General features: G+C 34.5%; 1 long non-coding RNA gene across 1 annotated transcript in view; it reads right to left on the bottom strand.

Annotated features, from left to right (window-relative positions):
* Positions 1–15,909, bottom strand: part of LOC128315607 (uncharacterized) — a 117,182-nt gene that overhangs the window by 85,288 nt on the left and 15,985 nt on the right. The window lies entirely within an intron of this gene.

Genomic DNA, 15,909 nt, shown 5'->3' with positions numbered 1-15,909 from the left:
GATGACATGGGTACAACAGCATAGAATTATCACTGAAAAGTAAAAAAAAAACAAAACTGAAAACCAGATATAAGTGAAAAACACTTTAGATATAGCAGGTCACCTAATTGTTGATATTTGTAATCTTTGGTATTTTGGTTTTAAGAAAATATCCTTGGATAGTTTTAATAAAAGTTGATACTGTCATATTTTATTCTGTATTGTTAGCAAAATACTTAACTTTAATTTTTAGTGTCTCCTAAGAATCTTCAAACATAACTCATACACTAATAATTCCAAATATATATTCCTACTTTCTGTAATAATGACAATGGTGATGATGATGGTAATAATCGTAGCAACAAATATGCCCTAAACCCTAATCTATGAGATATGTGGCTAAACCCTCTAATACAAGGGTTCTTAATTCAGAGTTCAATAAAATTTAGGAATTCATAAATTTGAATGGGAATTACATATGTATTTTCACTAAATTTTAACTGAAATTTAGCAATTCTTTCAATAGAAATTTAGCATTTCCTTTGGTGTAAATCACAAATGTTTTCATCATACATTACACCTACAACTGATATCTTGAAATAATGGTTTATACTCATCACTGTATTGAAATTGTGTTATTATGCTCATCATCAGATCTTGTTTTTAATGTGTAAAGAATTACATATATTATTATATCATATGATCTTTAATAATTGGATAACTCTGTTTCAAAATGATTGGCTGGTTTCTACTATAATTCTGTATATCTTTTTTTTTGATTGGATAAAAATGTTATTTTCAATTGCACCAATGGGTTCCATAGCAATAAACAGTTAAGAACCCTTAAAATATCTCACTTAATTCATACTACCTTATGTTATTAGTATTTTCATACTCATGTTAGAGTTAAAGGAAATGAAGCAGGGAAAGTTGAAGGATGTTCCCAAATTCACAAGATCTGAAAATCCCAGGGCTAGAATTAAAACCCAGATCATCTGGTTTCAGAGACTGTCCTTTCAACCACTGGCCTATGTAGCCTGTTAGAAATTTAAATTCTAGCATAGTGGCTTTCTAACTGTTGTTTACAGAAGTTGTTTGTATATGCCTTGGAGTATGTCATGAGAAGCAGGAGAGGCCAAACCTCAGGCAGAGTAGCCCTTTGTTGGTAACTTAGTGTTCAACTTAAAATTTTGTACTTAAGCTATTATTAGCATACCTAAGGGAAAAATCAGTAGCAATGCAAATATAGGAGGGGACTTTAACACTCCATTTACATCAATGGATAGATCATTCAGACAGAAAATCAATAAGGCAACAGTGGCTTTGAACGATATGTTGGACCAGATGGATCTAACATATATTCAGAATATTCTACCCCAAAACAGCAGAATACATATTTTTTCAATATGTATTGAAAACATCGAATATTATCCAGAAGAGGTCACATGTTCAGCCACAAAACAAGTCTCAAAAACTCAAAAAGATTGAAATCACGTAATGCATCTTTTCCAAACACAATGGTGTGAAACTACCAATCAATCACAAGAAAAAATCTGGAAAGAACACCATTACATGGAGGTATATAACATGTTACTAAACAATAAATGGGTAAGCCAAGAAATCAAAGAGGAAATTTAAAAAATACATGAAAAAAAAATGAAAATGAAAACACAATGGTCCAAAATCTTTGGGATGCATCAGGCTGTTTGAAATAGGAAGTTTACAGTAATACAGATCTACCCCAAGAAGCAAGAATAATCTCATATAAACAACCTAATATTACAGCAAAATGAACTAGAAAAAGAAGAACAAACAAAACCACAATCCAGTAGATGAAAGGAAGTAATAAAGATTAGAGCACAAATAAATAAAATAGAGACTAAAAAAGCCAATAGAACACATCAATGAAACCCAGAGCTTGTTCTTTGAAAATATCAACAAAGTTAATAAACCTTTGGCCAGACTCATCTAAAAAAGAGAGAGAGAGAGGAGGAGAAATGATTCAAATAAATAAAATTATAAATGAAAAAGGATAAATAACAATGACACCACAGAAATACAAAGGATAATAAGAAAATATAATAAAAAATTATATGCTAACAAATTAGGCAACCAAGAAGAAATGGATAAATTCCTAGAAACATATAGCCTGCCAAAACTAAGGCAAAAAGAAATAGGAAATTTAAACAGACCAATTACTAGCAATGAAATTGAATCAGTAATCAAAAAATTCCCCAAAAAACCCCACAAAAGTCCAGGGCCAGACAGTTTCATAGGTGAATGTTACCAAACATATAAAGAAGAGTTAATGCCTGTTCTTCTCAAACTATTCCAAAAAATAGAAGAGGACAGAAAGTTTCCAAATCCATTATACAAGGCCAGCAATACCCTGACACCAAAACAAGACAAATACATTACAAAAAAAGAAAACTACAGGCCAATATTTCTCATGAACATAGATGCAAAATTCCTCAACAAAATATGAGCAAACTCAATCCAACAATACATTAAAAAAAAAGCATTCACCATGATGGAATGGTGGGACTTATTCTAGGGATGTAAGGGGGTTCAATATTTCAAATCAAACAACATGATATATCACATTAACTAGACAAAGGATAGAAACCAATGAGTAGTTCAGTAGATGCAGAAAAATCATTTGACAAAGTAAAACATCTATTCAGGATAAAAAACTCTCTCGACAAGTAGAATTAGAGGGAACATACTTCAACATAATAAAGACCATCTATGAAAAACCCACCTAACATCATCCTCAGTGGTGAAAAACTGACAACTTTTCCCCTAAGATCACAAACAAGACAAAGATGTCCAATCTCACAGCTTTTATTAGAAGTCCTAGCCACAGCAGCCAGACAAGAAAAAAGAAATAAAATGCATACAAATTGGTAAGGAGGAAGTAAAACTTTCACTACTTACACATGACATGATACTATATATAGAAAACAATAAATACCCCACCAAAAACTACTAGAACTGATAAATGAATTCAGTAAGGTCAAAGGATACAAAATTAATTTGTTGTATTTCTATACACTAATATACAGCAATTTGTTGCATTTCTATGTACTAATAATGAAGTAAGCAGAAAGGGAAACTAAGAAGACAATCCCAATGACAACTACACCAACAAGAATAAAATACCTAGGAATAAATTGAACCAAGGAGGTGAAAGACCTGTACTCTGAAAACTTTAAAACATTAATAAAACAGTTGGAGATGACACAAACAAATGGAAAGATATCTGATGTCCATGGATCAGAAGAACAAATGTTGTTATAATATCCATACTACCAAAAGCAATCTACAGGTTTAATGCAATCTCTATCAAAATACCAACACCAACTTTCATAGTTCTAGAACAAATAATCCTAAAATTTGTATGGAACCACAAAAGACCCTGAGTAGCCAAACAATCTTGAAAAAGAAGAACATAACTTAAAGTAACACAATCCCAGATTTCCAGATACACCACAGAGCTGTAGTAGCCAAAACAGTATAGTACCGGCACGAGGTAGACACAGAGATCAGTGGAACAGAACAGACAGCGCAGAAACAAACCCACAATTATATGGTCAAACTAACCTTTGACGAGTGAATCAAGAATATGTAATGGGGATAAGACAGTCTCTTCAACAAATAGTTTTGGGAAAATTGGACAGCTACATGCAAAAGAATGAATCTGGACCACTTTCTTACACCATACACAAAAATAAACGCCAAATGGATTAAAATCCTAAATGTGAGACCTAAAATCATAAAAATCCTACAAGAGAGCACAGACAGTAACTTCTCTGACACTGGATGTGGCAACAACATTGTTCTAGATATGTTTCCTTTAACAAGGGAAACAAAAGCAAAAATAAACTATTGGAACTACTTCAAAATAAAAAGTTTCTGCACAGCAAAGGAAACCATCAACAAAACTAAAAGACAACCTACAGAATGGGAGAAGATATTTGCAAATGACATGTCCAATAAAGGATTAATATTCTAAACATATAAAGAATATGTAAAACTCAACACCTCAAAAATGAATAATCCAACTGAAGAATGGGCAGAAGTCATGAATGGACATTTTTCCAGAGAAGACACACAGATGGTTGACAGATACATGAATGGTGCTCAACGTCACTCATAATCAGGGAAATACAAATCAAAACCACAATGAGATATCACCTCACACCTGTCAGAATGGCTAAAATCAAAAGCTCAAGAAACAAAAGGGTTGATGAAGACTGGGGGGAAACAAAAGGAACCCTTCTATACTCTTGGTGGAAATACAAACTGGTACAGCTACTGTGGAAAGCAGTGTAGAGTTCTTCAAATACTTAAAAATCAAATTACCACATGATTCAGTAATTCTACTAGAGTATATACCCAAATAAAATGAAAATACTTATTTGAAAAGATATATGTCCCCTTATGTTTATTGCAGCATTATTTACAATAGGCAAATTATAGAAGCAGCCAAGCATCCCTTGATAGATGAATGGATAAGGAAAATGTGACATATGTACACAACAAAATATTACTGAGCCATAAAAAAGAATGAAATCTTGCCATTTGCAACAACGTGGATGGATCCAGAGGACATAATGATAAGTGAAATAAGTCAGAGAAGCACAAATACCATATGATTTCACTCATATGTGAAATTGAAGAAAAAAAACAAATGAACAAAGACCGGAAACTAGTATAATACTGCAACTGTATAACTGTATAACTCTCAACTCTGCAGTGAACCAAAACTGTTCTGAGAAAAATAAAGTTTTAAAAAATAAAACACAAAATAAAATAGAATTTTTCTTTTGAAACATATCTGTTAGTACCAAAAACGTTCTAAATTGTTGCCTTAAAATAACATAAAATATACAAACCAAACTTTTAAAAATCAGTTATCACAGAGATATTTTTATTACCAGACAATTCAGTCAGCATCTCAGTCTCAATCTAAGAACCAACTAGGTTTTTACAAATCTGATGGACTATCTTCAATCTTGACTCTTCAAAGTCAACTACAGAACAGAAAGATTTCCAGTACTTCCCAAGATTGCACCCACCCCATCTTACCCTCAGGTCATGACCTTACATTAATCCATAATTTTTAAAAGACTTTCAATGAGCTGGTGGTCTTGGCTATGCTGAAAATATCTGATAACTTACTGAGTGCTAGACTTAAATGTAGTATATGTTTAATACACAGTCACTCCACCTCATTTTTATCTTATTTTCATTATTAAATTAAGTTGCCTGGCTTGATGATTTTGTCTAAGATTTCTGTGAGTCTCATGGAACAATTTCAAGATTATACATTAGGCAGAGTTTTAGCTTCAAGAAATATACACACAAAAAAAGCATTGGATTTTTCCTTTCAGGGTTATTATTTAGGTTCAGAAGGAGTAGAGGTGGGTTAGGAAAGAAGCCTTTTTAAGATTCATTCCTTTTGTGATGGGTCAAAAGGATGTATAGAGACTAAGTCAGAACTGAGAAAAGCAGTTCATCCTGTCCTGTTTCTGCCATTAAATGTATCAGAGTGACCAAAAAGATGTCATTCAGCACTATTAACTTCCCCAGGAAGTATTAAATAGATCTTTGAATGTCATATCTCAGTACACCAGGATATAAAGAAATGAATGAAACATAACTTAGGAAACAGATGCTGCTGGATGAGTGAGAGAATATGATAAAATCAGAGGAAGACAGAATCACAGTCGTGGACCACATTTGCCCCAAAATCTCATGAGTAAAATAGAGCATCTCTGATACTGGATTTCTTACAATTGCAACAAGTAGAAAAGGTTTTTTTAAATCTCTGCCTCACCAGAGGCTTACATTTCAGATGAAGATCTCATTACCTTGTAATGTATCCTCTCCACCCTTATTCCCTACAAAACAACACCAAGAGAATATAAATGATCTACATGTAGTACTGTGCACTTTATTTGGCACTTTAAGCACAGATTAATCTTCATAAACCACAAAGATGGTTATTACATAAACAAAAACAGTATATGCAGATTTGATTACCCTTGCCTCCACTTTCTCTTATTGATTACCTCTGATCAATTATTACCAACCTTAAATGGATAAACTGTTCTCTATGTGCCACATAAAAATATCAGATAAATATCAAAGAAGAGACACAATTTAAGCAAACATCCGAGTCACAGAGAAAAGTCCAATAAGTGTTATAGGCATGAGTGATGGACACAGGAGAAAGGCAGGGCCAGGGGCAGAATTGCAGTAATGAGACAGGGAAGCAAAAACCAAGCTGCTAAAGGGAACATGGTACAGCAGTTCATGACTCAAAAGAATAATACCTCAGGCGTCCCTGTAACATAATCAACATCCTGACCTCCTTATGATCTATCTAACCATCTCAACATCAAAAATTTTCCAGCTGTATCTTTCCACTTTCATCTTTCACCAGCATGTTCTCAACCCCAAATTGTCACAGAAGGAAATACACAAAACCTCTTTCTTGAAATGAAACCTCTTTATTTGTTGTGATAACTCCAGAGCCGAAAATAGTGCCAGGCACACAGTGCCTGTGTTGATGAGGCACACAGTGCCTCAATATCTGTGTTGAATGAATGATTTATGACTCACTCAAGCATCCATATAGTATGTGCATCCTACAGTCAATCATATGCAAATCTATTTTAAATGGAGATATGAATAGGGTAGCTTATGTGGATGACGATGTTAACAATACCTTTCATGGAGGGACTTACAATCTAGATGGAGGGAAGTATATTCCTATAACAAGATAAACCATGCAACTCAGCATGTGATATCTGTTGTAATAAATAGTATGCCCTTTATATATTTATAGGAGAAAACCATCACAAATAGATACATCTAGGGAGGAAATCTTTATGAAAAAAATAATAATAGCAATAGTTATTCAGTTTCTAAGCAAGCACTTAACGTATATTATCTAATTCAAAACATTTTTAACTACCTTATGGAGTATGTATTCTTAGTATGTCCATTACACTGATGAGAAAGTTAGGGGTCAGGTAAGTGAAGGAGATTTCTTCATGTCACATAGCTGGCAAATGTGGACCTGCCCCTGGAGCCCATGCTTTTAATGACTATGCTGTACATAAAGGAGTATAGACATATTTTTATTTTTATTAATAATGATGATAGGTTCTAATATATATTGAGTGCTTCCCCATGTGTAAGGTCCTGCACTTAATGCTTTACATAGATTATTTAATCCACACAATTTTACAAGACAGGCTCAATCATGATTTCCACTTACTAGAGGAAGCAACTGAAAGTTAGAAAAGTTCAGTAATCTGCCCAAGTTTCATAGGCAGTGATGAAACCAGGTACTAGGTGAGCCAGACTACCTCGAGAGCCTACACACCTAACCACTATACAATAGAGACCAGTCTTTTGTGGTAGGCAGCTTTAGAGATTAAACTGTGAAGGGGCAAAGAATATAGTACTATGTGAGCAGTTAAACCAAATGTATTTTCTATCCCTTTAAAGAAATGTGAACTCTCTGAAACTTCTGTTTGAATGGATACTGTCCCCTGAAATTGAAAGAAAATGATTTTCAGCTGTTCAATAGAGATCTATTTGATATGGATTAATTATGGTAAAGAGATTGTCACTGTATATAGGTCTGAAATCTGGTCCAGGGCAGTAAGCACAAGTTTCTTCATAGAGTAATTGTAAGGTACATGTCAGCTAAAGAAATAAATGTTCCTCTCATGACATGTACAAGCACAGTCATATCAAAAATAAGATATTACAGTGAGGAGACCAAATTACACCGATCAGCATAGAAAGTGCATTAAAAGGTTTTGCTCTTGTGTAGTATGTCTTGTACCATTGATAAAATCACTAACTCACAAAGCCTCTCTCCCTCATTTGCCTCATCTGTCAATGAAGATAATAATACCTACGCCTCAGAGTTGATGCTAGGATTTAAATGAGATAATATTTCTTAGGTGCTTCATATAGTACCTGGCACAGAGCAAACACCTGTAAATGGTATGTACCAATATGTATAATTGATATTATTATAATCCAGCACAATCATTAGTGATAATAATCCTATAATCAGTTATCATGCACATCACAAAAACAAGAGGTCCTACCATTTGAGGGAAGAAAGGCCGAATAAAATGATTCCGATGGAATAGAGGGAATCACAGGCAGTATAAAGAGGTAAGAGAATAAAGGAATTTAATTCAGAAGAAAAGAAACAATCACCAGTTAAAAACAGTGTGAGATTTGGCCCATGGAAGGTAAATATGCACCTTGTGAAAGATTATTAGGATACAATATTTAAGGGAATATTCAGACACCAGCTGCAGATTCTTACTGCCACTCATGCAAGGAAGAACTAAATCATGATGGTGGGGAAGGATGTGCTAGTGTAGGGACAAGAGGTAAATGTACTTTATGCTCAATATTGTTGCTAATTTAAAACTACTAAAAAATACAAAGAGTCCAGATATTCAGATGTTATGCAAACCTTATTGGAGGATATACTTTTTTTTTTTTTTTTAGCAGAGATGGTCAGGATTTTCTAAAAAAGATCAGGTGGAGAACCAAACAGCATTTAAAATCTTAGTATGTTCTTCCTCCTACCCACTACATATTCTAAAAAGTAATTTGTGATTTTGTATGATCTTTATCTGTTTATTTAATGGAATTTTATGCCTTTTAGATTTTGCAAGTGTTCTTTTGAAGTCTATTCTTATAGGTCTTCCCATCTAATTTGGAAATTTTCAGACACTGATGCCTCAATATCTCAACACATCAATAAAGGATTACATATTATACCAAAGTAGCTGCAACTCTCAGTCTCTCCCATTAATTACTTGGTTTTATATGTACAGTGATCTGAGCTACAAGAAAAGTTTCTCCCAGATGCCTCTATCCATGTTATGAGGATGAGCCCAAACTGTCCCAGAGATTTTGACAAAACTCATAAAGCCTATATTTTGATTTTTCAGCCTCATCTTTCAAGGTTGATACGAAAGCAAAGAATTCTTGGTTCCTCCAGATAATAATATTGTATCTATCTCCTCTGTGAATCAGTAGCAATGGTTTAAGATAAGGGCTCCATAAGTCTTGTCAAACTCTCTAAGACAGTTTGGGTCCATTTCAATAATGAGGGAATGAGAAAATCTTGGAAGGAATGTAGAACATAGGTCTCTAGTCTTCAAAGACCTGACTAGCAAACAACAGTTGGGGGCACAAATAAAGCTTTTCAAGTCTACTTGATGCAGAAAAAGCACTTGGAAAAGTAAACACCCATTCACAATAAACACCTTCAACGAGGTAGGTTTACAGGGAACATATCCTAATAAAGGTGATATATGAGGGGACCTGGGTGGCTGAGTTGGTTAAGCAACCGACTTAATTTCCACTCAGGTCATGTTATCAATCGTGAGACTAAACCCCACATTGGGCTCTGCACTAGGCATGGAGCCTGCTTAAGATACTTTCTCCTCCAGCCCCTCCCCCCATTCACAGGGTCTCTCTCTTTCTCTCTCTCTTTCCCCCAAAAAAAAAAAAAATGATCACGTAACATCATCCTTGGTGGTGAAAACCTGAGTTTTTACCCTAGGGCCAGGAATAAGACAAGGATGTCCATTCTCACAACTTTTATTCAACATAATACTAGAAGTCCTAGCCACAGCAGCCAGACAAGAAGAAAAAAAAATAAAGACATCCAAATTGGTAAGGAGGAAGTAAAACTTTCACTACTTACACATGACACGATACTATATACAGAAAACACTAAAGATCCCACCAAAAACTACTAGAACTGATAAATGAATTCAGTAAGGTCAAAGGATACAAAATTAATATACAGCAATTTGTTGCATTTCTATATACTAATAATGAAGTAAGCAGAAAGGGAAACTAAGAAGACAATCCCAATGACAACTACACCAACAAGAATAAAATACCTAGGAATAAATTGAACCAAGGAGGTGAAAGACCTGTACTCTGAAAACTTTAAAACATTAATAAAACAGCTGGAGATGACACAAACAAATGGAAAGATATCTGATGTCCATGGATCAGAAGAACAAATGTTGTTATAATATCCATACTACCAAAAGCAATCTACAGGTTTAATGCAATCTCTATCAAAATACCAGCACCAACTTTCATAGATCTAGAACAAATAATCCTAAAATTTGTATGGAACCACAAAAGACCCTGAGTAGCCAAACAATCTTGAAAAAGAAGAACATAACTGAAAGTAACACAATCCCAGATTTCCAGATACACCACAGAGCTGTAGTAACCAAAACAGTATAGTACCGGCACAGAGTAGACACAGAGATCAGTGGAACAGAACAGACAGCGCAGAAACAAACCCACAATTATATGGTCAAACTAACCTTTGACGAGTGAATCAAGAATATGCAATGGGGATAAGATAGTCTCTTCAACAAATAGTTTTGGGAAAATTAGCTACATGCAACACCACTCATCATCAGAGAAATGCAATCAAACCGCAATGAGATATCACCTCACACCTGTATGAATGGCTAAAATAAAAAAAAAAAACACAAGAGTTTTTGAAGATGTGGAGAAAAAGGAATCTTGTGCACTGTTGGTAGAAATGCAACTGATGCAGCCTCTGTATAAAACAGTATAGAGGTTCCTGAAAAACTTAAAAATAGAATTGCTATATGATCTAGTAATCCACTAGTGTATATTTAGCCAAATGATATGAAAACAGTATTTTGAAAAGATATATGCACTCCTATGTTTATTGCAGTATTCTTTACAATAGCCTAATGATGGATTCAACCCAAATGTCCATTAACAGATGAATGGGTAAAGAAGATATGGGGTGTGTGTGTGTGTGTGTGCGCGCGCGCGTGTGCGCGCGCGCAATGGATATTTCTCAGCAATAAAAAATAATGAAATCTTGCCATTTTCAACACCATAGATGGCTGTAGAGAGTAGAATGCTGAAGTGAAATAATTCAGTCAAAGAAAGGCAAATACTGTATGATTTCACTCATATGAACAATTTAAGAAACAAAACAAATGATCAAGATAATAGGAGACACAAAAAACAGACTCAACTATAGGAAGATGAGTGGGAGATGGGTAAAATAGGTGATGGGGATTAAGGAATGCACTTATCATGATAACCACTGAGTAATACATAGAATTGTTGAATCACTATATTGTATACCTGGAACTAATACAATATTGAATGCTGGCTATACTGGAATTTTAAAAAATTCAGGTGAAAATTCAGCAGATTAAAAAAAATAATTAAGATAAAGTCCTAATAATAACTTCAAATAATCAATTGCTTGGATGCAGAATGGAAAAGGAATGGTTTGACAGCAGCTGATATGAAAAATCTCTATGATGTTGGCACAGTCACACTAGGATCTCACAAGAATAGCACAACCACAAATATGATGCAAGCATATTATAGAAATATTATATATTAATAAGGAAAGACCAAACAGCCTCATTATTTTTTTATGCTAGGCAGATACTAAAGAGTCAGATTCAATTCTAGTTTAACCCACTTGAATGGCTTGGCTATTCATATTGGCTACTATACCAGAATAGTAGGCTGGACAACCCAAGGAAAATGCTGAAGAAAGGAGATCTGTTTAAACTTGGATAATACTCAGGTGAGTAAAAAGCATATGCAATGCATTTTACTTGTTGAATAACAGTTATATGGAATTAGGAGTTGAAGCTTTCTTCAGGAAAAAAGTAGAATCAATGGATGAAAATTAGGTTAGTAGTTATGTTCAATGATTAGGCCGCCTCAAGATATAGTCTCACTGAGTATATGCAGCAGCTTGAGGGACTATAGATTATTTTGTGGGGTTTCTTTTCAAGTTTTTTTTACTGTGTTCCTGAAAGGTTATTTATCCCTGCCCTTTGCAGTGCAGTTTCTCCCTACATGGTTCCCTGATTCATGTTGCATTTGGCCATGTGAAGGGCTTTGGTCAGTGATCTTGAGGAAGTAGGATGCATACCAGTATTTCTCAAATTTTAATGTGTCTATGAATTACTTGAAGATCTTGTTAAAATAAAGGTTCATAGATAGTATGTGTAGTGGGGCCCTGAGATACTGTATTTTTAATAAAGTCCTCAAGTGCTGTTGAAATTGCTGTTCATCAGACTAAACCTTGAGTATCAAGGTTTTATGAAGCATCTAAGCTCTAAGAGGCTTTCTGAGTTTCCTTCATCTCTTTTGCTTTTTCTTTTTGCCACAAAACCAGCATGTCCTAAATTTGGGCTACTCCTGAATCCTCGGTCCTCGAATGACATATGCAGCAGAGTCACAGCCACCAAAATTTAAATAAATATGAAATATATATTTGGGGATAATTTGTTACTATAGAGAGGCTAAGATTCATCTGTGAGTGATCGCTTTGAGGACATTCTCAAGAAGGGAATAAATCTGGACCTATAGTCTGAACAGGTTCATGTGCACCAATAATCAGCAAATTAGTAAAATGCTGAGGTTGGTTGACACATCTACTACTGTCTTCAATCTCATATCCAGGTGACAAATCTGCACATGTGAAGGCCTCTTAGCCTTCTGGTCAAAAGTGAGAAGTTACCCATCCTATGGCAAAAGCCATTAAACATTCATTGTCACAGGGGTCTAGATTTTACAGAAGCAACATAGGTGTGAGGTTGAGATGGTGACTATGGGACTTTACTGGTGCTGAGAGTCTTACAAGTTATTGTGCTGAGTAAACAAGAAAACTGGCTGAACAAGAGGAAACTACACTTTCCTCGAGGAAGCCTGAAAGGAAAACTCCCCTCATTCAGCTCTTCTCAACCAGCTGACATACACACTCATGAGATTATAACTTTGGCAGCACAGAGGAAGAAGTGTTGCCAATTTCATAGTCAAACCATCGAATTATTGTTGTTTTATCTTAATTAAACTTATTATTATAACACTGCACTAAGTGCAGCTACCCTGTCTCTCTAATATTCCCAGGAGTGCTGGACAAGGCAACATGATAGCCCAGCAATATTCCATGAAATTAATTATGTAGGGAAATATGCTATATTGTACTCTAATATAGATGCTTTTCTTGAACTTACTCTTTGGATTTTATGGTTAGTTTTTAAAATGGTTGGAGCAATAGTAATACCTTTTTAAGAAAACAAATCCCTGAATGAAGTCTCCAAATGGAATCTACTGATTCGATGTTTAATAATATTAATAATGAAGTCACCTGACTCATGAACTTTAGTAAGTGATCACCATTTATCACAGCCTTGTAAAATATCTTCAATTTTATTTATTTTGAGAGAGACAGAGACGTAACATGTGCATGCATGCACACAAGTGGGGAAGGAAGAGAGACAGGGAGACACAATATCAAGCAGACCCCTTGCCATCAATGCAGAGCCCATCATGGGGCTTGAACTCATGAACCATGAGAAAATGACCTGAATCAAGATCAAGGGTTGGGCATTCAACCGACTGAACCACCCAGGCGCCCTGCCTGGTGAAATATCTTATTGCTAAACAAAAACTTATTGTTAACATTTCTCTTGCTCTATTTTACCAACTCTAGAATTTTGCAACATATTAATTACATATATGGCTAAGTAGCAATATTGCTGAATGATTATGACCCATGTATCATAGAACCTGAAAAAAAATCACCTTTTCAACCTGAAATATAACAATATACATTTTTAAATGCTCTAGAAGAGCATATCCTACAAGTGTGTATGTAAATTGTTAAATTTTCTCATTAAGACAGGTTTTCACTTTGCCATGAACATAACTTTGTGCATGCTGGTAATGAGCAATTCATTTACATCAGTAGTGACATTACCTGTTTTATCATCCAAATGAATTTCACATTTCTAGAGCAAGTTTGTCTCCCAAAGCTAAAGATGTTTCCCATGCATCATGTCATAAATGGAGAAAGACTATGAGGTACTTAGCAGTAACCATCATCATCAAACTATACTCAGGAAAATCAAAGCTAGAGGTAGGTACAGGTGGTTAAGCTAGATGAACACCACTATGACTGACGAAGTGCTTTATTATGAAATTAATGTTACAGTTAGTTCTAAGCTTCATTTGTCTTTTTATTTCTTTGTGGGTTTTTTTGTTTGCTTGTTTGACTTGTTGGTGTTTCTTTAATTAGAACTTGCAGTCTTAGTTGTACAATAGCTTCTCAAGGGAATATGAAGGAGAATCCTAAATTTCCTGTACATCCTAGATAATGACTCACCATTTGACTTTGAACTAAGGTTCATGACAACACAATTCTCTTCTTGGTCAAGAATACTGCTCCATAGGAAAATAATATTTATTTACTTCTCTAGAGAGCTACAAATTTTACTTAATGCTTCTAAAGAGCTTTTGACCTCCTGAGCATTTACTAGCCTTTGTATAATGACGTCTATTTTTGGTTTGGTCATATTTTTAAAATTACTTTCCTGGCAGTGTTACAATAAGATGTTAGGCAAGTTAAAATTAAAAGACGACTCGATTTAATGTTAGACTACATTACATTACACATAAGAAATGGATGCCCTGTAACCTTCAACAAAGATATAACAGAAACCTAAGGACTCCAACAACTTGAAAAAGTACTATGACTGTCTCCTTGGCGTTTCTATAAAGCGTTGCTCTCTGTGACCTGGATTTTATCATTACCAAAACAACAAATGCATTCCAACATATTTTTAAATGTAGATGCTGTGACTGTTAAATAAAATCTGTCATGATTTTTACTCTTCAACTCAAATATTACTGCTTCCCCATAAGCAGGTAAGAATAGGGAACAATTTCTTACCCTCCAGTCTATGATATGGGCATGTTTATGAAGCTAATGCCTCAAAATTTAAACCCATCATTTTAAAGGGTTGGTTTCTCTGATATTCTGCCTACCTTAGCTTTGTCACCACAAAGTCAATATCTGCCTCAAGTAATTTTCTCTTTTATAGCTAGACTTCTATCTCTATCTTTTTAATGTTTTGTTTTCCTAAACAGTTTTTCCCTTATCTCCTCCTAAACATTATGGAGAACAACTACAAACTGATATTACAAATGAGAGCCACAGCTTTAATTCTAAATATAGGTATTTATATAAATGATACAAAAATCAATAGAAAACAATTCTGTTGCCTATTTCAACTAGATCATATCTGCAATTTACTAGTCTCAATCTGCAAGTTATGTATGTTCAGGGTTTTCATTATGCTTTCTTTGAAACTATGTTTAATTATGAAATATATTAAATATACAGAAAAGACAGAAGACCATAAGAGAAATAATATTATGTATTCACTTCCCGAAGCCAAAAAATATTAACATTCTACCATAATTTACCAATTTGATTTTATCATTTCCCCTGAGAGGTAGCCACCATTTTGACATTGTTATTATAGCCTTTCCACCCACATTTTCACATACATACAATGTCCATAAACACTATAGAGCAGAGGTTGGCAAACTACAGTCTGTGTACCAAATCTAGACATGGCCTATTCTACATGGCCCAAGGGTCAGAATAATTTTTGTATTTTAAAGGATTGGAGAAAAAAGAGGCATGTATGCAATGGAGACTACATATGGCCTATAAAGCCTAAAATATTTATTGTTTGGCCCTTTACAGAAAAGTTTACTAACGCTTCATATGGAGTATGCTTTGTGTGTATTAAAAATTTATTTAAATAATATCGTATTAAATAAGTCTTTTGCAACTTCCTTTTTTTATTTTTTTTTAAATTTTTTTTAACGTTTATTTATTTTTGAGACAGAAAGAGACAGAGCATGAATGGGAGAGGGTCAGAGAGAGGGAGACACAGAATCTGAAACAGGCTCCAGGCCCTGAGCTGTCAGCACAGAGCCCGACGCGGGGCTCGAACTCACGGACCGCGAGATCATGACCTG

This window comes from Acinonyx jubatus, chromosome B2, assembly GCF_027475565.1.
Source record: "Acinonyx jubatus isolate Ajub_Pintada_27869175 chromosome B2, VMU_Ajub_asm_v1.0, whole genome shotgun sequence".
NCBI lineage: Eukaryota > Metazoa > Chordata > Mammalia > Carnivora > Felidae > Acinonyx > Acinonyx jubatus.
Note: the sequence above shows the minus strand (reverse complement) of the source record. Positions and strands in the feature narration are given on the sequence as shown.